We start from the raw sequence: 23,313 nt of genomic DNA, 5'->3' as shown, positions 1-23,313 counted from the left end.
CTCTATGAGAGACACCGTTAAGACAATGAGAGGACAGGTCACAAACTGCAAAAAATACATCTGATAATGTGCTAATATACATAATCTACGTAACACACAAAGAACTTTCAAAACTCACAGGAAGAAAACAAACAACCCTGTTAAACATAAGGCAAAGATCTGCACAGACACCTCATCAAAGAAGATATACAGATGGCAAATAAACATATGAAAAAATGTTCCTCATCGTATGTCATCAGGGAAATGCAAATTAAAATAACAAAGAGATACCACCACATACCCACTAGAATGGCCAAAACTGAAAACACTGTCAACACAGATGCTGGCAAGGACCAGGAGAGACCCTCCCTTATTGCCAGTAGGAATGCACAATGGTACAGCCAACTTTGGGAGACAGTTTGGTGATTTCTTACAAAACTAAACATCTTTGTATCATGTGATCCAGCAGTTGCACTAGCTGGTATATACCTAAAGGAGCTGAAAACTGACATCCATAAAGACACCTACACACACAGATGTTTGTAGCAGACTTATTCAAAAGTGCCCAAACTTGAAAGCAATCATGATGTCCTTCAGTAAATGAATGGATGAACAAATTGTGGTACATCCAGACAATGAAATATTAGCACTAAAGAGAGATAAGCTGTCAAGCCATAAAAAGCTATGGAAGAGACTTAAATGCATATTTTAAGTGAAAGAAGCCAATCTAAAAACAGGTTATATACTCTATGGTTTCAATTATATAACATTTTGGAAAAGACAAAACTATAGACACAGTGAAAAGACTGGTGTTGCCAGGGGCTGGGGGGCACGGAGGGATGAATAATGGTAGAGTGCAGAAAAATTTTAGGGCAACAGACCTACTCGGTTTGAATCTGCAACGGTAGATCTATGTCATCATACACTTGTCAAAACTCACAGACTGTACGACACCAAGAGTGGATGCTCATGTGAGCTGTGGACCTTGGGTGATGACCATGTGTCAGCGTCACTTCATTGATTTGAACAAATGTACCACGGTGGTGAGGGATGTCCATGGTGAGAAAGGTTTTGTTTGGTTGGGGATAGGAGGGGTCTTTCTCCTTACTTCCTGCTCAATCCTGCTGTGGACCTGAAACTTCTATCTACATAAGGATTGTGAAAACAGACAAAACCACATCACAACTTCTGCATCTGCATCATTTTAAGGACGGGGCCCAAATCCTTAACCTGGCATATGAGAGCTCTCTAAACTCATCCCCGCCTAATCATCTAACTATGCCTGTTAATTTGTTATATACCCACACTCGTTTACCACCACGTGTACACACACATGCACACACACCCCTGAGGCCCCCTCTCATACCATCTTTCAGAACTTCTTGCTTAGTTAAGCAGAGGTGTCAGTCTCCCGTATAGGCTTTCCCCTCTGAGTGGTGAGATTTCTGCTCTTCTTTGATTGACTAATGCCTACTTGCCTTTCAAGCCTCATTTCTTCAGAAGCTGTTCTTGGTTCTCCTCCAGTCTTATTAGGGTGCCTCGGACTGCACCCAAAATGTACCTTCCATCATTACAGAACATGCGATATGATTCTATAATCGTTTATCCGTGTGACTATCCTTCCATACATGAGGAGTTCCCTGAAATAGAATCAGTTGTTTCAGCACAGTTCTGTGTCCATTGTAGGTGTTCTAGAAATATTGGTTGGGTAAGATTAATTAAGGGAAAGGGGGCAGTAAGCTTTGATCCCGGCGCATTCCCAGGCCCGACAGTCATCTATGGCAAACTGCCCTTCAGGGAAGGTGTGTGCAGTTGCTGGAAGCATTTTACATCTTTAGTGAACAGGGCCAACTTCATTCCCTGGTGATGTCAATATGGCATCTTTCACCAGCCTGAAAATCCTCTGGCACTGAAAATACACAAAGTCTGGAAGCTGTTTATGAGACTGAGAAGGTGAGTCAATAGACCCCGTTCCAAGTTGGCAAGAAGGGACATAGTCCTAAACATCTAAAGCTCCATAATTCACATTAAGCTTCTCATTAATTTAAATGTTAATGTAAATTTAAAACATGTTGTATTGATTTGGAACTATTTTTGTATGAATATTGCATAACTGAGCTTTCGAACAGCAGAATCCAAATGGACATCCCTTCACATCAATTATGATGAAGAAAAAAAGTGAGGCTTTCTATTTTTCTATCTTTTCATTGTGTAGAATCATTTGTTTTAGTTACACGTTCTAGCTATGAGAAGCTAGGAGAACCTCTGCCTTTGGGTAGAATTGATTTGGACAGTCCAAAGCAAAAATGATCAATTCCTCAATCTCTTCTTTCACAGTATTACACATATTATTTCAAATATGTACAGAGATTGGTGTCTTTCCCATGTCACCGAGGAGAACCTGAAAGTCTCTATGACCATGCTGGTGACTACATTCTGTTTTGTTAGTTTTCAGCCAGACTCTCCTTTCATTAGGATTTATATTTCCTTACCTAACAGTAAAACACAATTTTCAGAGAATGTCTCATTATGTTAGGCTCTCATAAAAGAGATTATGGTGATGTTGATAATGATGATGGGGATGATAACTGGAAATTTTGCACGTGCTTGCTTACTCTGAGCTGGACCTTGATGCAAAGTCTTTTATGAAAATCCCCATGTAGGGGCACCTGGACGGTTCAGTGGGTTGAGCATCTGACTCCTGGTTTGGCTCAGGTCATGATCTTAGGGTTGTGAGGTGGGACCCTGAGTCTGGCTTCCCGCTCAGTGGGATGTCTGCTTAAGTTGCTCTCTCTCTCTCTCTCTCTCTCTCTCTCTCCACCGCTTCCTCTGTTTGTGCTTGCTCTCTCTCTCTCTCAAATAAATAAATAAAGTCCTCATGTAATCCCCAAAGCAGCACAGAGAAGGGGGCTACTCTCATCACCCTGTTTTACAGATTGGGAAACTGTCCCATGGAAATATTAAGCCTTCCCTAAAGTTCCAGAAGCAGAAAGGGACACTGCTTGCCCTAAGACTCAAGATGGTCTGACCCCATGGTCTTTCTCATCACCACCAAGCTCTCTAGGTCTTCAGCCACACAATGTGACTGACACAGACAAGCCTTGAATGGTGAATTTCTGTTTCTAAGAGACGCCTATAATGTACAATTGAGGATTCGATTATACTATTGAGAAGCGGGGTGGATGGGTGATCTCCAGAAATCCGCTTGCTGGTTCATGAATACCTCATATCTTACTTCTTTCAACTAAACACTGTGAAATGTGAACTAATTGGTTAGTGAAGCCTCTTCCAGCCCCACATTCTATGAATCTGTGTCATATGACTCACGTTGTTCTAAACAACAAACCCTCTGGCCGGTTCTCCTCTTCACAGCCACCCACCACAGTGCTTTTTACACCCAATGCCTCTGCCTCTGCAGGCAGCCCCCCCACCCCCAGCTCTGTTCTCTGTACAAACATGGGTACAAAGTAAGCAGCCTGCCATCGACACATTTCTTTGAAACATGCGAAATATGAAGCAGAAAACTCAGGCTACGAAGATGGGAAAAAGCAGCATTTTGTTCCCCTGAACATAGAAATGAAATACAAAAATAATAGTCCTGGAGCCAAATCAGACAAGGCCTTCTTATATCAAAAGTATATGAACCAGTGCATTCAGAGGCTCGCATACATATGGGCCTTGGAGAACCTATTGAAACGGAATATGTACTGGCCTAGGTGTAGCTAACAAGCTTTATAATATCAGGATATATGGGATAGTGAGAAGGAGGATTGCTCTGGGGTCACACACACCTGCTGGCTCTGCTACCAATCCCTCTTTCTGAGAAATTGATTCATGCCTCAGTTTCTTTACCTATAAAATAAGGGTCATAATTCAATATTTTCATAGGGTTATTAGGAGGCTTACTCTGTAAAATGATGTAGGTAGTTTATCCCAATGTCAGATAGAGCTTTGAGTGAGTCTCCATTATTCTAACAACAACAACAACAAATCTCTTGTGTTAGTTTTTAAATTATCCTTGTAAGTAGTAATTTCAGCTACTACTCATTTTCCAATTTTAGGAATTGTTTTGTTTTTGCAAGACAATGACATATGGAACACCAATTAGGTATGAATGTTTCACTCAGAAACATCTTTCCCCCTTGGGAGATACCTGAAAGGGGGATGATGGGGAGGGAGTCATGATATAATGTCAAATTCTGTAAGCTGGCTTACAGGTTGCCCACAGCTTTCTCAGTTTCTTCAAAATTACAGGTTCTTTCCCTTAACATTAGGATAGCAGAAAAATATATAAATAGAAAGATAAAGAACTAGATAATGATAGATAGATGATAGATTAGATAGATAGATAGATAGATAGATAGATAGATAGATAGATACCAGACTACTGGTCATCGGATGCCAAAGTACCATGAATTCTGTGAGTTAAAAATCAGATTTTACTTAGTTCCATGACATACACAATTGATTTTTTTTTTCAAATCAATAGATGATCCTGAAATTAATTGATTACAGTCACCTTACTATCATTTAATTATAAGTAACTAATTGTTCAGCAGAGATCGAAATGAGTAATGAGGTAAATATGATAAATTTATAAAAATTCAGGCTTTTTCTAAGCATGATAGGTTTGATACTGCAAATTCTTTCTAACCATTCTGCCTATACCACATCACGTCTTGAGAAGAAAAATTATCACAAAATTTGAAAGATGGAAGGGCCCCAGGAGCAACTTTGTACAAAGTCTTTAATTTTTTATATGGAGAGACTAAGACCCAGAGAGGTTTGAACACTTGCCCAAATTGCCTGGCTAATTATGGCAGGGTTATTAAGTGGATCCGGTTCCGATTCTCAATCCAGAGCCTGTAATGACTTAGTTTCTTGTTGCTATCCCAAACAGAGAGATCTATAAATTACAGTGGCTGTTTTATAGTTTTCTATGTCTGCTTGGCTGTTAGATTTGAAACAGAGTGATAATTATCTGTATAGTTTTAAAGTCATGACAGAGGATTAGGTAAGAACAAGAAGTCCCTCAAGTGTATGTTCAAAATGATATTTATAGACAAATATCTTTTCCAGTAAAATACATATGGCACATTTCAATAATCAATGCAATGAACATTGGCAAAAGAAAGATTAGCAAATCTAGGATAGATACACTAAATATATGTATATATGCATATATGTGTGTGTTATATGTATATATGTTATATATACACACATATATCTTATATCACATATATGTGTTATATGTGTATATATATTGTGTGTTGTGCGTAGGCAACTAAATACATATAATACATATGTGTTATAGACATATATATTACATATAGACCCACATATTCACCTAGATATATGTGCATGATGTCTCTATCTATGTACTTTTGTTAGAAAGATGAATATTGCATCAATTCATTTTATTGGATGAAGTTGGCAGGCAGGAATGTCTACCCTAAATTTGTTCTCATTCATATAATATGATCTAAAAATATGTTATTTGTGTTGTCTTACTCCAGGTGTAAAATAAACATCATCTGCTGAAATCCAGAACGCTTCGTTAAATTCTTTGGGTTTTCTCAGGAAGATCAGGAACGGTTGGAGAAATTTTGATAAGGTAAGCTCCAAACACTATTAACCTCTTCTCCTGTAGTTTCCATTCTAGCTGCCCAAGTTCAGAACAAAGTGAGGTTTAATCAGTCTAAGGAATAGGCAAACGGCAAGGCGAATGCCACTTTAATTAATAATGCAGCTAATATCTAAGTATGCTGTTGCAGGGTATGGCTAGAGCAGGCTTCCTACCATTAAACCCTAGACTTAGATAATCTGATTCACCCATCCAGGCCCATGGCAGGGTGCACATGGGGGACCAATACAGGGTCCCCTGACACGACAGCCTGACCATAAAATTCCAGCACGGAATAGCAGACTCAAATGCACCTGTCAGCAGCCTGCTGTAAAGTTAGGAGTGAAGGGAATGAGTTAAACTAAAACTGACAAAGTTGTGCTCCTGAGTTCACGAATTAAATAAACAACTCTAATGACCAAGGAGAGGAGAGAGTACATGGAGTAAAAAGAGGCCAGGAGAAATACTATGGTGCAGTTTTCTTCAGATGAAAAATAATTAGAAATAGGGAATCAATATTCTCCCCTCATCCCACTGTATAGGAATGGTATAGGAGTGACCTGCAAAAAAAGAAGGGCCAGTTAGGGGTTGCATCAGGATTTTCTTAACCTAGTAGCACAGTAAGAGAATTTCTCCTGGGTGAGGGGGTGACCACAGCACCATGATTTTTCTGGCTAACCAGAATAAAGACAAACTGCTACCAACTGTCTATTAGGAGTCATGTCTTTCCAGAATCTCAAGGGGCATATCGTCTGTATTGTCATAAAGCAGAAAACTCTATGGTAGACTGTTGACATTTATGGTTTTAACTACTAAAGCAAAGCCCACTAGATAATTTTATTATTTTTCAGGCATACTCTTAAATTATTCTGTAAAGAAGATATGGAGGGAACAGTTTGTCTAGAGAACGCGTGAGCTTAGGTAACTCCTCAGTATTCTTGCCACAGTGGGAATTTGTAATTATAATTTAATAAATCATCAATGTTACTTAGATTTATGTGTTGGTAAAAATAAAGCCAAGGGAGGGGAATTCATTGAAATGACTGGAAAAGAATCATAAGCATGAATATAAGAATAAAATAATGTACCTGGTGCAGAACTATGACCAAAGCCAACCATCTATAGAGACAATCTTGATAGCAAGGTCCACTTAATATTTTCATCTGGATGATGCCTCTAGAAAGACGGAATGCTATTTCTTTTATATTTATGTTTCTTTAGTTGAGGGTCTAGATCATGCAAGGAAACTTTTGCTTTAATTTTGGTCATTTCACTTGGTCCGATTTTGGTGACATCCCTTCCCCCGACATTTACTAGCTAAGGATTCACAAAAGAAAAATATAATGGATTAGGACAACTTTGTCTCCCATAATGGAGGACAGTCATCTGGATTTACCCATACACCATGGATACATATCATAGGGAAGAATGAATCATCAAAAATGAGATAGGATATCATCACGAAGAAGGAGTTTGATATTATTTGATATGAATAATATTTTATATTATTTAATACCATCTCATGACATAAGATGGTATTTCACCTATTTACATGAGTAATCTGCAAAAATGTATTTACATGAGTAATCTGCAAAAATGTATGGACTACATTGACAAGGTTGATTATTAATGGGATTATTCTGGGTGGCTCAGTAGGTTGGGCATCTGACTCTTGGTTTCAGCTCTGGTTGTGGCCTTGAGGTCATGGAATCGAGCCCTGAGTTGGGCTCCATGCTCAGTGGAAAGTCTGTTTGAGATTCTCTTTCCCTCTCCCTCTGCCATCCCTGCCCCCCACCTCTCTAAAGTGCATGAGTAAATCTTTCTTTTTTTTTTTTTTTTAATTGATTATGAGCAAAGGTCTCTTGGATATATCCTTAAAGAATGTCAAGGGACTATTCAGTTTGACACTCAAAACTTGTGCTTCTGCAAGTTATTATGTAAGTTCAAAAGTAAGATCAAATCTATAAAAGGTCCTGATCCTATCTTGTGCTCACTTTGAAAGGAAGGGACTATCTCTTGTTATGAGACCTCTGCTCCTACTGGGAATGTGGACTTTTGATATTTAAAAGAGGAGCCTGGTTTCTTAAACCCATCCCATTCAAGGGTGGAATGGGATCCCTTTTGGTTTAAAATATTCTTCTAGCTACATCTATCCAAGCAACCAACCAAAAACAGTTTAGTGTTGTAATCTTGACAATGGGTATCTAAAACTGCGCTTGAACTAATGAAACCATACAAGAGGAATGCGAAAGAAAATTTAGTCATTGAGAAGGTGACCTCAAGAAAGGACACGTAGAACTGCCCAAAGACATTTTAGTGCCTGCTACAGATTTCGAAATCAGAAAGTACAACCACAAATGCACATATTGAGGAATTTGTTTAGCGTGTCTCTTGTCAGTGAGGTATGAAATAGATAGAAATGGGGCACGTGTGTAATCTGTTTTCAGTCCTGGAATTTGGAGCCATGACTTCCTTCTGCTGTGATGCCAGTCCAGATACCCAGCTATAATTAGATCCTGGGGGGAAGTAAAGTTCATTCAGTAAAGCGACCAGTCCCCTCAGAAAAACAAACAAAAATATTATGTTGAAAGAGAAAAAAGGAAAGTAAGGAAATAAAAAGACTGAGACGTCCCTAGGGGAGCCAAACCTCTAAGTCCTTCACGAAACAAAGACCTTTAAAGAGGGAAGAAAAAAAAAAAAAAGTGGTCCTAGGTCATTTGTTTCTGTTCCAGAAAGGAACAAATGCAAATATTAAAATCTTTGGGGAGATCAGAAAATAGAACTACTCCTTTGACTAATTATCACAGCTCCTTGCCTTCCATTGTGTATAAACACTGGCATATAGATTGTTGTCCCACTTGGAATTTTTATCTTACTCTGAACTGGCCCCGTCAGCACTTAAGTTTATTTCTGACTTCTCCTCGTTAATAGAAGGACTGAGAATTATTGTCTTCTGTAAGGTGGTTAAATGGACAGAGCAACAGATTGTAACAAGTAAAGTTTCAAATAGCCCCATCAGGTCTGTGATTCATATACAAAGAGTTGACGTCTCGTGGTTAGGTTGCAGCGACTGTTCCTTTATGATTGATATTTTTATTTAGGAACAAATGGAGTTCCACTTATTCCTGGAAACATATCTATAAATTAGATTCCCCACAGTCTAAAATGAGATACGTAATTTCAAGTGAAACAATATCATTGCCTCAATCTTAAGAGAACTAAAAGGGTATTTGCTATTATCACATCCATGGGAATCTTCTGATGAAAAATATATAGCTTTTTCCAGTTTGGATTGTCTCTGAAATGTGGCTGTATTGGTAGTGACTGAAATAGTTATTTGATCTGATTCATAGATTTCATGGTAATAGAAAAAAACAGGCCTGCATTCCCATGACTCGGCCCTGGCTAACAAATCTTCACCCCATAAATCTAATGTAGCCTTACTGAGGGAGAGCTCAAGCCCTCTGAGATGCCTCCTCCTTGGCCTTTAAATTAAAAACAGAATTAAAACACCCAGGAGTGGCAAGAGTATAAAGAAAGAACATTTTTATAAAGTGCTATCGAGAGAGTAACTTGGTGTAACCCTTGCAGAGACCAATATGGCATGTTACCAAAAGCCTTTAAAAGTCAGGCTGCCTCTGACCTCACATTTCCTTTTCTACGATTTATCTTAAAGAAATCAGTGGACAAACGGTTGTGTATGTGCACAATCACGGGAGCATTGCAAATATCAGAAACAACCTATATATCTGACAGTAAAGGACCTGTAATATGGCCTAATGATAAAAAAAAAACACCACACGGTCATTAGTGACGATACCATTGCTCTGAGGGTACAGACATGGAAATATGTTCACGATGTATTATTAATCTAAAAAACCTGATCATAGGAAATTATGTCTGGTACTGACAACTTATATATTATGCATTCATATGCACAGAAAAATATCTGAGTTATGAGATTATGGCTTATTCTCTTTATATATTCTATTTTTCTAAAGAAGAGACCAATAGGCGTGTAAATCAAACTTAGAAAATAAAATAAATTGCAAAAGAAGGGAAAAGATTTTCAAAGAATGACACTTTGCCTCCATGAAACGTCATGTACTTGTACCTTCTTTTTATAATCCATATAGTTTTCGCACCAGGAGGCCTGAGCAGGAAGTGGATCTGCGGGCCAACCCTGGGAATGAGGCTGAGCTATGACTCCTATTCTCCTGGTTTATAACAGTGACCATCTCTTACCTGTTGTTTTAAGGTCTACGCCCTCTAGCAATATGCTAAAAAGCAAGGGGAAGAGGCCCCAAAACTAACATAAACTAGACCAGTTGATCATTTAGAAGTAGGACTACACAAAAAGAATGTAAGATATCATTCCCAGGGCCAGGGACTAAACAGAGACTTTGAAGATGGTTGGAAGGCGAAAAGCAATTTTACGCACACAATGCACATGTTGCTCAGCAATGAAGTAAATCCTAGATTACCCCGGGGGTGCTAGGTGTTTGAGGCTCAGCGAAGGGAGTGCATGATTGGTGGAGGGACGGCAGTACCAGGCTCACAATGCTGTAATCCTGTGAAGTCCAGTAGGAAGGGTTCCAGGAGGGTGCCAAGGCGCTGCTTCAGCCTCGTAGAACCAAGGTCAAATCTCTGGAAGCAGCTAATTGCTCAAGTAAATGCCCTTAAGGCTACGTCCCCTCCTGATTCGTCCAGGTTGTTGACCCTGCCCCTTGCCCTGGGATCCTGGAACCACCACTCCATACCCTGGAGGTGAAGAGTGAGTCCTTGGCACCCAAGGCCAAAACAGGAGTAGCCCAATGGCTGCAGATTCCATGGAAATTGCTTTCCTCTTAGCATTCTTGCATGGATCCTGGATGTTGATGCCATGAAAGGTTGGGAATCCCTCGAAGAGGTTTCGTTCCAGGGAAGTCTCTTTGGCCCAGGGCGCTTATGTTACCATCATGGTAAAAATGGCAGAGAAAGTCACGGAGGGCGGATTCCTGGGTGGCCCAGCGGTTTAGCACCTGCCTTCGGCCCAGGGCTTGATCCTAGGGACCTGGGATCAAGTCCCACATCGGGCTCCCTGCACGGAGCCTGCTTCTCCCTCTGCCTGGGTCTCTGCCTCTCATAAATAAATAAATAAATAAATAAATAAATAAATAAATAAATAAAAAGAAAGAAAGAAAGAAAGAAAGAAAGAAAAAGAAAGAAAGAAAGTAATTCACGGAGGAAGGGCCTCCCGTGCAGGTGGCTGGACGTAGGCCTCCTTGCGGGAATGATCACAGTGGACCCTCCCAGCACCCCCTCTACCTTCCTTCAGAGATAAGAAGTTAAATAACCTGCCCAGGGTCACCCGGGGTCACTCGAATAGAAAGGAGAAGGGTGAGGGATTCGCATCGGGGTCATGGGCCGAAGCCATAATCCCTGGAGCCCGTCCGAGTCCCGGAGGAGGGAACACATTATGATGACTGTTGTTCAAAGGAACAGTAGCCATTAGGCTGACATCACATATAATGGGGCAAGAGGTCCCCGGGATCCAGAAGGTTGACTTTTCTGATCTTTTTACAACAGGAGAGGGTTGTTCGGGAATTAGCAGGCGATGGCTCTCCTGTAGCGTCCTTGTTCTGCACCATAATGGTCAAGAGCAAGAGGGGAGCCGGCTCCACAGCTCGAGGAGGCAGAGAGCTTGGGACACGCTGGCGTCCTGGGGCCGTGTTGCCCCCCATGGCGGGGAAAGCACACTCTTAAGTTCTGCTCTATCCGGTAGGTGGTGGCCCCCACATAGAAAAACAGGGGTGAAATGAAAATGCCCTGCTACGTCGCAGCTATTCCACAGCGCATTTCAGGGGAGAATGCTTAAAAATAAAATACCCAAAAAAAATAATAATAAAAATAAAAAAATAAAATAAAATAAAAATAAAATACCTGAGAAGGCAGACTATTTGCAGCTCTGTTTGCACGTGATCGGCTTTTCCCCCTGTGCGTGGAGAGAGGTGCCTTCCAGGTTGTCACTGTCATCACTGAGCGCTCCCTCGCTCATTCAGCAAATACTTACTGAGCATGCACATCACCTCAGGGAGCTGAGCCCAGGGTGGCCCAGGTGCATGACCGTGTCCTCCCTCCCGTGCAAGGGGGCGAGGACGGACCCCGGGATCTTAGTGCCCTGACGGTACCTGGTGGGGCTGAGCGGAACAGATGCACATTAACCTAAAGACGCATAGGCCTGCCCACGTGGGCACATGCTGGCTTGTCGCCGCAGGAGGCTGACATCAATCACACTGAAGACATCGACAGGCTGTCTGGGTGGCTTCCACCTCGGTCACGGAAGATTTCATGGATGAGTTGAGTTTTGGAAAGTTTTTTGGGGGGGAAAAAGAAAATGCCCGAGTAAAGGGTCTTGGCACAGGACGTGGAGACATGTTCTGTGTTGGCGCAGGTGGCTTCGCAGAGGACCTGAAGGAGTAGAGCTGGAATCAGGAGACCGCGCGGGTGAGACACCCAGGTAGGGAGCCAGTATCGGGACTGATGCACATTTCCAAGTGGCCGAGAGGCAGAATCGTCCTAGAGCCTAAACACCGCCTGCAGGGCCTCCCTTGGGAACCCAGAGCTGCCGTGCAGGACACGACGTGGAATTATCACCCCTTTGTTGTAATGAACAAATGCAAACCCAAATCCTCTGTGAAGGCTTGGGCCGTACAGCAAACAGGGGTAAAGCCCCTGCTTTGCAAATTACTTCTCAGATTTTGCAAAAGCGACTTTGTCGAAAGGGAGGGCCCCGGGCCAGGAACGCCGCACCTTGTCTGGTGCACAGGACACACTCTATGCACCTCACCCAGGTTTTTATCGGCAGCACCTCTTTATGGTCTCACTACGAACCTGACACGAAGATCGCGGGCCGGGGCCTGCTGCGCTCCCGTGCACGGCTGGCTTTGCTTCCACAGTGAGTGGATGGGCCGTGGCCACCAACCGGTCGCCATGGGGAGCGTGCGCTCCGGCTCCAGGTGACCAGGGTAGAGCCCCAGCTGCCAGGGCCCCAAGTGGCCTGAGGCCCCGCCGTGTGTGCTTTCTCTCCCTGTTAATCTCCAGGCACCCGCGATCTCCACGGAGCTTCGGGTCGCCAGGCACCACCTCGGGGGCCTCTCGCACATGTAGTCTGTAAGCATTTCTTGACCTTAAAAAAAAAAAAAAAAAGTTCCAGGTAATTAAGTCTTTTTACCTTCGTTACCGTGGGATCCTCACACGTGGTCTTCCATAAGCAAAGCCAGGGCTGGAGGGTGAGGGGCGGGTGACGGGAATTTTGGGGGAACTGATGACTTAGGGATGCGCCTGAGTGGCCCCTGGACACATGGTTGCGGCAACTGCGCCCAGGTTTCTCCCTCACACGTATTTGGGTGTTTTCTTCTTTCCCTTTCATTTCTCCCCATCAGTGAGGTACGATTGGTAAACAATACACAGGACTCCTTAAAGTGTACGATTTCATAAGTTTTGACATCTGCAGCATCATGAAACTATCGCACAATCAAGATAATCAATATGATCTGGATAATAAACGTATGCATCGTCCCCAAATGCCTCCCCATGTTCCCACATCCCCCTTACGACCTGATGCTCCTCCCTCCACTTGGTCCCAAGCCACTGCTCATCCTTTTCTGATGCTTACAGATTCGTTTTTATTTCGTAGAGTTTTAGATCAAGGGAGTCATACCATAAATAGTCTTTTTTGGTTGTTCAGATTCTTTGACCCAGCATAATTATTCTCCGACTTCCATGTTATCGTGTGCCTACAAGTTTATTTGTTTTCATTGCTGAATAGTATTCCATACATGAACATGCCACAGTTCTCTCTTATTCGGGGATTGGTGTGACATTTGGATTTTTTCCAGCTTTTAGCTGTTGCAGAAAGAAATACTACGAATCCTGGTGTACAAATCTTTGTAGGGACATATTTTCCACCCCCCCCCAACTTTTTTTTTTTTTTGGCATAAATGCCTGGGAGTAGAATGGCTGAATCATACGGTAAGCCAAACTCTTTTTTTTTTTAACTGGTTGTGACATTTCACATTCCCACCATCAGAGTGTGAGAGTTCTCGTCCTTCCACTTACTTACGAACACTCTTTGCTCTTAGTCCTTCTAGTAGGTGGGAGTATCTCATGGTGGTTACAACGTGCCTTCCGCTAATCACTAATGGTGTTGAGCATCTTTCAATGTGCTTATTTGCCATCTATATGGCTTATAATTTATTTACCATCTTTCTAGTATGGGTTGTCTGCATTCTTACTATTAGGTATTATGAGCCCTTTGTATATGCTGCTTATAAGTCTTTTATGAGATACAGGGTTTGCAAATATTTTCTTCCAGTCAGGAGCATGTCTCTTCTTCATCTTAACAATGTCTGTCCCAGAGTTGAAGCTTTTAATTTTGATGAAGTCTAATTTATTATTTCTTTTCTTTTATGAATTATGTGTTTGGTATCATACCAGAAAGATCTTCCCCAAACCCAAGATCATAGAGCTTTCTCTCCTACGTTTTCTTCTATAAGTTTTATAATTTCACATTTTACAGTTAGGTCTATGATCCATTTGAGTTAACGTTTATATTTGGCATGTGGTATGGACCAAAGTTCACAGCTTTGCATATGGACATCTAATTGTCCCAGCACTTCTTGCTGAAAAGACTATCCTTCCTTTACTGAATTATCTTTGTCAAAATTCATATATATACATACATATATATGTGTGTGTTCTCATAATCTTTGCTTATCAAAATCCCAATTTTCCTTCAAAGTCAAGTTTAGATGCCTCACACTCTAGAAAATCACCCCAAATTCTCTTACTTATGATACTTTGTATTCATGGTCAAGTAACAGGAAAAAAAAAAAACACTTCTATATTAACAGTGATTATCTCCAGCTGTGGGATTTGAGATGATTTATATTTTGGCTAATATACTTTGTCAGTATTATCTGAATTGTCTACCATCAGCATTTATACTTCATATAGAAAAAAAAATAATTTGATTTTATGTATTTATAGCATATTCTTTGCCACACAGAGGCAAAGAAGATTTTTTTTTCTGTTTTGAGTAAATAAAATTGAGCTTAACTATTAGACATATAGATACACACACAGGAACACACACACACTTTATTGTCTCATATAACCACACACAAAAAAAATCTCAGAAGAGCGTAGCCTCAGGCATGGAAAAATCTAGATGCTCAATAGCTAGTATGTGGAATCTATCACCGCTAATGTCCTAGTCCTACTCTTCTCACTGCTCACCTTTTCCTCAGGCAGTCTCTCCCATGCAGAAATCCCCAAACCACCACAGGCTTATGTTACTTTGGCAATCTTGGGGGATGAAGGGTGGCTCCTTCCCTACTGTCCTTGTAAAAAGGTTTGTGTTTGGCCTGCCTTGTTACGTGCCGTCTCACAACCAATTGTGATGACAGATTGCTCAAGCCATTCCTCAGTGCATAACCGTATTAGGTGGTCAGTCCTGAGTGTCTCTGAGGGTTATGTCTGGAGAAGATAAATTGAGGCACTATATGGAAGGAATAGCTAAAACATAGCAAAAAGTCTAAAGTAACCGATGTCTACTACTTTCCCATTTGTATATCATCCAAATAATCTGGTTACATAGATATCACCTAAATCTCAGGAATTTGGAATGGAGATTACTCAACTTCACTGTCATAGTTTTCTATAGCTGCTGTAACAAATTACCACAGGCTCAGTGGCTCAAAACAACACAAATATATAATCTAATGGCTCTGGAGGGGATACAAATCAAGGTGTTGGCAGAGTTGCCTTTCTTTTGGAGGCTGTGGGGGAGAGTCTGTTTCCTTGGCTTCTCCCACTTCCAGAAACCTTGGCTTGTGATCCTTTCGTCCGTCTTCACACATCTTCAGAGCCAGTGGTGTGGGATCTTCAAACTGCTCTCTCTGTAACTCGGACCCTCCTGCCTCCCTCTTCCAAGGATCCTTGCAATTATATTGAGCCCACCTAGGTAATCCAGGATATTTTCCTCATCTCCAAATCCAGACTCATTCACACCATCAAGGTCCCATTTGCCACATATAGTAACAATTCCACAGGTTCTGGGGATTAGGATATGGACATCTTCGGAGGGCCAATTGCATTCAACACAGTCACAATGGGATTAGGTGGTAATGTTGAGTCTGTATTTATTATTTATTTATTTATTTATTTATGTATTTATGTATTTATTTATTTATTATTTTTTATTTTATTTAATTAATTTATTTATTTTTTTAAAATATTTTATTTACTTATTCATGAGAGACACACAGAGAGAGAGGTAGAGACACAGGCAGAGGGAGAAGCAGACTCCATGCAGGGAGCCTGATGTGGGACTTGATCCCGGGTCCCCAGGATCATGCCCTGGGCTGAAGGCGGCTCTAAACCCCTGAGCCACTCGGGCTGCCCTTATTTATTTTTTTTAATGTTGAGTCTTTAAACCTTGTTTCCCAACTTGAAGATCAGTGTCTTTTCTCCTGTGTCACAACTGCATCATGGAACAGTGGTTGTGTATCAGCTTATCTAGATTTCACATTCTGGGAGATCAGGGAATTTCATCTCCCATAGCAAACAAATATGTGTGGGAGCGAGGGGTTGCTTTTTTTATTAAGACACAAGGTGGGGAAAAGTTGAATTTTACTTGTAACTTACATCATTCCACACTGGCAGTTGCCTCCTTGCCCCTCCCTCCTGATTAATAAAGCAATAGCGTAGATTTGTTTGCACCTCCTTTATTTGATAAATTCTGTTTCTAGCAGAAGAATAGAATTCCATCAGTAGGCAAATCACTTAATAGTTTTCAAATGACAACTATAATTCTTTCTCAGCTGTTCCTACATGTGCAAAGAGAAGCAGAGAACTAAGGCAGTTGTATGAATTATTTAAACAGTAAACCTCCATTGGCTCAATTACCTGATTATTTCAACAAGGATCTGGATTCGTTGTTAATTTTTTATTCTCGAAACTGTTCTAGTCTACTTTCATTGCCTTTATATAAGTCACTTATTTCTTCTATGTCTTAAATTCAACTTAAACATCACTTAACCAGCAACCACTATATGCCCAAAACTGTGCTCACATCTACGGTGGCTCAAAAAGACAGAAAACAAAGAATCTCATTCTCTGGGAGTTTCCGGCCCCAACAGGAGGGGTGATATGATTACACCAATAACTAACTATACAGTATGGCAGCGGGTAAAGGTCATGATCGGGATGCCAAAATGATGATAAAAGTATCTAGAGGGAGAGAGATCATTCGGTTGAGAAGAATCAGGGGAAACTCTGATAAGAGAAGCATCCTGGAGGGTAGGGAAGAATTTGCAAGGCAGTGGTAGAGTAGGAGAATGTTGCTGTAGAGAGACATGCAAAGCAAGGAAACCTAGGACTAATCTCCGGAGCCATAAATTCTCTGATGATACCGGGGAATGAGAAGGTACAAGAAAGTCCCCAAAACTAAGAGACTGAAAGGAACAGTTTATGTCCAGCATCTAAAGGTGTCTAGTTTATTCATCCCAACTATCCTAGTATTTTTCAACATGTTTGTTGTGAGGGGATGATGATTAGACAATGTCTGCAGATATTTTCATCTAAATGGGGGAGGGAGGCAAATGGGGGAGGGAGAGGGGAAGGTGACACTGCCATCTAGTGGGTAGAGGCCAGGGATGCTGCTAAATATCTTACAATGCACAGACCATGCCCCAAAACAAGACTTATCTGACCCAAAATGCCAACTGGGCCACCGATAAGAAACTCTGTGATAAACTCAAGAAGTTGTAGTATTACTTTCCTCATGTTGCCAGATGAGGAAATTGAGGTGTTTTTTTTTTTTTTTTTTTCTTTTTGAGAATACAAATCTTGTCTGAGATCATTAAATGGTAAATGGCCTAACAAGAATAGGGCCACATTATAGGGCATGAGGAATGTGAATATATTTAAGCAGCTCATGAGATGCTCTGAATATGGGCAGGACAATCATGGGCATGACAATTAAATGACAATGCGGGTGAAGTACTAGAGCACAGCGCCTGGCACATAGTAAGTGCTCAATAAATGTTCCTTGCTGCTTTGAATGACAGCTCGTGCTTTCAGCGTCTAGTGTGAGTGCGCTGTGAGCTGGATAGGAGGGACCCGGGGCTTTAGGTTGGCCTGGGACTAGGGCAGGTGTTCAGAGCCTGAATTGGAGAGAAAGCCTGTGGCGTGTAGAGGAAGGAATGCATGCAGAAATAAATGTTCCCCACAGAGAGCCAGAGAGCCTGATGAGCCAATGAATGTGTTGGTACGTGCTGGGGGGGGGGGAGGGGGGGTTGTAAAGGTGACTCCGGTTTTGAGCATAATGAACTAATTTTCACCTCACTACCATGAAGTGGGCAGCTGCCCCGTTAGGAGTTACTCTTCTCTCTTGAAACAAACTGAGACGCAGAAAGGTAAAGCAATTAGTGCAAGGTCACACCACATTTTACGATTTCTTTAGAAACTTACAGAGAAGGAAAATGTGACCTTTTGGAGGATACAATGACTAAATCTTTATAGGGAAGATAAGGACAAAACAACATTTTTCTTTAATGATGCTTCCAAAAACAGGTTTAACAGTTATTTTGCTATGTATCTGTGTAGATGAAAGTTACTTTAACCTCTCCCCAGGCATCCTGGCTGAAGGAGGTATGTGGAGGTATCACGGAAGAGTTTGCCCAACAGCATGGAGTGAGATTCTAGTCTCTTTATCACACTGGCTGCGTTATTAAGAGATCGCCAGGTAACAGTGCGTGGAAGAGAAGAGAACCAGTGGTCCCTGAAGGCTTGGGGTATTTACAAATGGTGGGATGCACCCCTAGTTTGGAATGAGTACCCAATAGATGCCAGCAACTGGGCTAACGACTCACGTACATTATTTTAATTTAATCTTCCTAACTGTGTAGAGTACATATGACCACTGATAGATGAGGTCTTTGAGGCTTGGGGAGGCCTAATGATTTACCCAAGGTCATACCCCGAGGAAGTAGCCGACCCAATACTCAAACCCCAAGCGTTGAACTCAAGTGCCCAAGCTTTTACCCATATTATAGATGTATGGCTAGAAATTAGAAACAGAAATTCTTCCTCTTTTTTTTTGTTTGTTTTTTTGTTTGTTTGTTTGTTTGTTTGGTTGGTTGGTTGGTTGGTTGGCTTTGACAAATTTAAAGAAGACTGCACATGTGTGGTCATTCAGTTAAGCCCCACCTAAGGGTGAGGACAGAATGGCTGCTAAAGGAACAGCCTGTGTCCTTCTCAAATCCCCACCTTTACGCCTTATCAATGCTGTACAGTGGCTTCCAGGTCTCACTCTTACCGCGTTAGCACTTCTGTCAAAAATTTGAATTCAGCGTCTTCACTCTGCATTCTGAGTAGTTGAAATAACAGTCGACAAGACAGGTGTCCCAGGAACAACACATTCCAGCTCAGGTAAAAGACTCCACAGGTTTGTTGTTGTTGTTGTTGAAAAAAAAAAAAAAGATGATCAGATAAGCATTCTACACAGAATTAAAATATGGCGATGTGATAGGTAGACATTGGGTGGATACTTCACCGGCTTGGGAGACATGGCTCGTCTTGGGTCCAGATTAATGTCAGCACCAGCAAAGAATGGAAAGGAAGCGTTCTAGGCCCAGGGAACAGCCAGGGTCAAGATGCTACTGTTGGCACAGAAAGGAGGCCCCGTGAAGCTGGAGAAGCAGAGAAGCTAAGAGCAGGAGCTGATGATATAAGATAGAGTTGAAGAAAGGCTATAAAAGGATGTGGATGCCAGGATGACGTGGATCTCACCAATCAGTAGAAGGAATCCGAGTTTTCTTCCAAGTACAAGGAGATGCCCTCGAGAGGATCTTGCACTCTTCCACTCGGGGGACTAATGTTGGAAAGGTTATGGGATAGGGAGGATTGTAAAGATACCAAGAAAAACGAATTCTACTTTGAGTTTATCTGTTAATATTTCATACGAGTAAGAGAGAAAGTAGGAGAACCCCCCAACCCTTTCAGTAGCTTCATTTATATATGAAAGGCCCGTTTTTGACACTTCAATCAATCAGTGGGCGCCATTAATCTGCATATTGTGTTACAAGAAGCTGCCTTTCTTCTCAATTTTCCTTTTCTTTTTGTTCTTCTCAGGAAATTAATTCATGTCATTTCCATTTGAAATCCCGTGGCATTTGACTGCACAGGCACTTAGAGGCACCCTTCTATGACTTGAAGCGCAGTGTAATGGCATCACTTGTCAGCAGCGCTGCTTTCCATCTTAAGGAAAAAGAGTCTGGCCCCTCAAGATACATATAGAAAATGGCTTGATACATGACTGTAGGTGTGTGTGTGTGGCGGGGGGGGGGGCTTCAAAAGAGTTGTCTTTGGTGACTGATGGCTGGCAGTTTGGTTCTTAACATTTTCCCAGTGTTGGGTTTTGCTGTGAATGGAACATTTGAACAAGTGTTTATAAGATATCATCGATTTCACTTTAGAAATTTTGCTTTCTAAAAAAGGCTCTACTTGGAAACTTTGGGAGCATTCTCTGCAGTTTAATAGTCTGACACACTGATTTGTTTTAGGAAAGGTTGAATAATGTCAATCATACTGTTCTGTTGATCTGCGCAGAAACACTTCTCAAGGCAGACATATTCCAATAAAAGCATAAAATTTAAGAGTCCTAAGGGCGCCGAAAGGCCATCAGTGGAGGCCATCAGACTTTAACACGTTTCATGTCATTAACATGAATAAATATACGGTGGCTCGACAGAGTGTTCCCGAGTATTTATTTTACCAGATATTTACCGTTCAAACATCACCAAATAAAAATCAGGAAAAAAGAAATTATAGTTGTAAAAATATAGGAAAGAATCACAACTTGAAGACATTTGCTTTCAATTCCACTAATTAATAGGACAAACCTACTACATTGCCCTCACTTGCCTCGTTTTGCCATAGTGGGCCGGTGGACCCTTAATCGAGGGCAATGTTTGCAATTGCCTTGTCCAAACTAAGCCTGCCTTAGAGACCCACCCACAACCACAGGCTGTGCTTGAGCAGCTCCAGTGACAGTTTTACCTGGCAGCCCATTCCCTGTTCAGAGAGCTTTATTTTTAGGAAGTGCTTCATTATACTGCAGGAAGTTATGTATAGTTTCCATCTAGAACATCACACATTTCCATACACATACACAAATGAGCAAACAACAAGCATGCACATTAATGAAATTTTGTAGATTCTAACACTTGGCATGTTTTATACTGATCTCCTCCTCTCTAATCCCAAAGCTGTTGCCTTTGTTTGCATCCTCACAAGCTCCCATAGTTTCCAAATTGCTCTCCTAGGTCTGCTTGTTCTCCAATTCATCTGCGTAATGCCCCTTGAAATGTCTTTTGAAAATCCCAAACTTACCATGTTACTCCTTAACTTAATGTCCTTCGATGATACCCCTTTGTTTTTTGGATGAACTCCTTCCAACACACACACACACACACACACACACACAATCCTTGATCTGGCCGCTGTAGGATCGTGACATTTCTTGGCATTTCAGCTCTTTCCCTGCCATACATTCTCCTTAAGCTTCGGCCCTAACATATTTTCAGTTCACCTAACATACAGACAATGAATGTTTGTCGCATTCTAACTCAGGTCCTCACGAATCCAATCTTGCTGCTCTTGGCTCTACTGCATGGTCTGGGATCAAGCATATCCTCTTTCAGAGGATACACTTACCCTTTCTAAAAATGTAAGCACCTCTGAGGAATAATGAAAAGTTGTTAATACTTTGCCCAGTTGTAGCCTACAGAACCCACTGAAATTGGTACTCAGTGAAAATTTTGTTAAAAAAGTGAATGAATTGGATTAGATTGAATTAAATTGTTAATTAGCACCTATTTGCAAATGTGTTTATTTTGTGTGCGAGTGTGTGTGTGTGTGTGTGTGTGTGTGTGTTTCCTGGAGAAGGGAAATACCTATGATTGAGGCCTTAGGCTTATATAAGGATGAATAAAAAAGGAAAAGACACCCAAAGGGGGAGGGGGATAGGTCTCTTCAAAGATAAAAGCTTTGTTCCAACATCATAATTTGGCCACCTTCTAACCCTCAAGATTAAAAAAAAGAAAAAGAAAAAAGAAAAAGAATTGAGAATAGAAAAGGTGGGAAAATTCAGTGGACTTTTTAATGCAGCCACTAAAATAAGAATAATAACAAAATATTTGGTTTTGAGTAATTGTTATTAAAAGGTAAAATAGGAAAACACATTTCCATGCAGCATCATTTATTTTCTGTATCGTTTGATGTTTTCCCCACCTTTTTGGGATATAATTGACCGATAACATTGCATGACTTTAGGATGGACAGTGTTATAATTTGACACATTGTGAAAGGACTCTCACGGTAAAGTAACACCTCCAACACTCGCCTCATAATTACCTTTGTTGAGGAGGAGGGTGAGGACTTTAAGACCTACTCTTTCAGCAGCTTCCAGGTCGTTAACCACAGTCACCATTTGATTGATCCCTGAAACTTCTTCATCTTATAACTGGATGTTTGTGCCCTTTGAGGAAGTTTGTATCCTAATTCCACCAGCCCCGAGCCCCTGGCAGCCACCACACTATTCTCCTTTTCTAGGAGTTCAGCTTTTACAGGATCTCCTTCTCTAACTTATTTCACTTAGCATAAGGTAAAATAATTAGCATAATCAGATGGACTTCAAGATCCAACTGTGTTGTCAAAAATGTCCTTCCTTTTCATGGCTGAATAATATTCGTCTCTATCTTCTGTAGTGGCTGCACTGATTGATAGTCTCACCAACAGTGTACAAGAGTTCCCTTTTCTCCAAACTCTGGACAACACTTGTAACCGCTTGCCTTTTTTTGGGGGGGGGGTTGTTTTGGAAAGACGGACGGGGAGAGGGGCAAAGGGAGAGGCAGAGAGAGAATCTGAAGCAGGCTCCATGCCCACTGCACACAGCCAGATATGAAGCTCAATCTCACGACCCTGAGATCATGACCTGAGCCAAAATCAAGAGTTGGCCGCTTAACCAACTAAACCACCCAGACACCCTTATCTCCTGTCTTTTTTAGAATAGCCACTCTAACAGGTGTGAGACAGTATCTCACCTTGGTTTTCATTCACATTTCCCTAATGATTAGTGATTTAAGCATCTTTGCATGCACCTGTTGGTGATCTGCTGTCTTCTTTGGAAAACATCTATTTAGGTCCTCTGCAATGTGTCATAATTGTTATTTTAGGGGAAATATGAATTGCCACAAGACTTTTTTAAACTTTTACTAAAAATCCTTTTTCAGGAAGATTGTCAACTGAAAGTTGTAGTAAAATGTCAAAACCTCAATCACTGGGATCCCTGGGTGGCGCAGCGGTTTGGCGCTTGCCTCTGGCCCAGGGCGCAATCCTGGAGACCCGGGATTGAATCCCACATTGGGCTCCCAGTGCATGGAGCCTGCTTCTCTCTCTGCCTGTGTCTCTGCCCCTCCCTCTCTCTCTCTCTATCATAAATAAATAAAAATTAAAAAAAAAAACCCTCAATCACTTTACCAGTTACCCAGTGTTCAATCCATTCAATAAGACCACAGTTCCATGACGTGTCTTAAAATCATCATCTGCCACAGGGGTACTTATTTTACATCCCATTTCCCCTACAAAACTCATACAGTTGTGGA

General features: G+C 41.4%; 1 protein-coding gene across 23 annotated transcripts in view; it reads left to right on the top strand.

Annotated features, from left to right (window-relative positions):
• The window catches only part of LRRC4C (leucine rich repeat containing 4C), a 1,155,475-nt gene that overhangs the window by 967,424 nt on the left and 164,738 nt on the right, over window positions 1-23,313 (top strand). For all 23 annotated transcript variants that reach the window (XM_072759156.1, XM_072759170.1, XM_025991544.2 and 20 more), the window contains one exon: window positions 5,496-5,593. The gene's annotated coding sequence lies outside the window, so the exon portion shown is untranslated. The remainder of the gene's footprint in view (window positions 1-5,495; window positions 5,594-23,313) is intronic.

Source organism: Vulpes vulpes, chromosome 5, assembly GCF_048418805.1.
Source record: "Vulpes vulpes isolate BD-2025 chromosome 5, VulVul3, whole genome shotgun sequence".
NCBI lineage: Eukaryota > Metazoa > Chordata > Mammalia > Carnivora > Canidae > Vulpes > Vulpes vulpes.
Note: the sequence above shows the minus strand (reverse complement) of the source record. Positions and strands in the feature narration are given on the sequence as shown.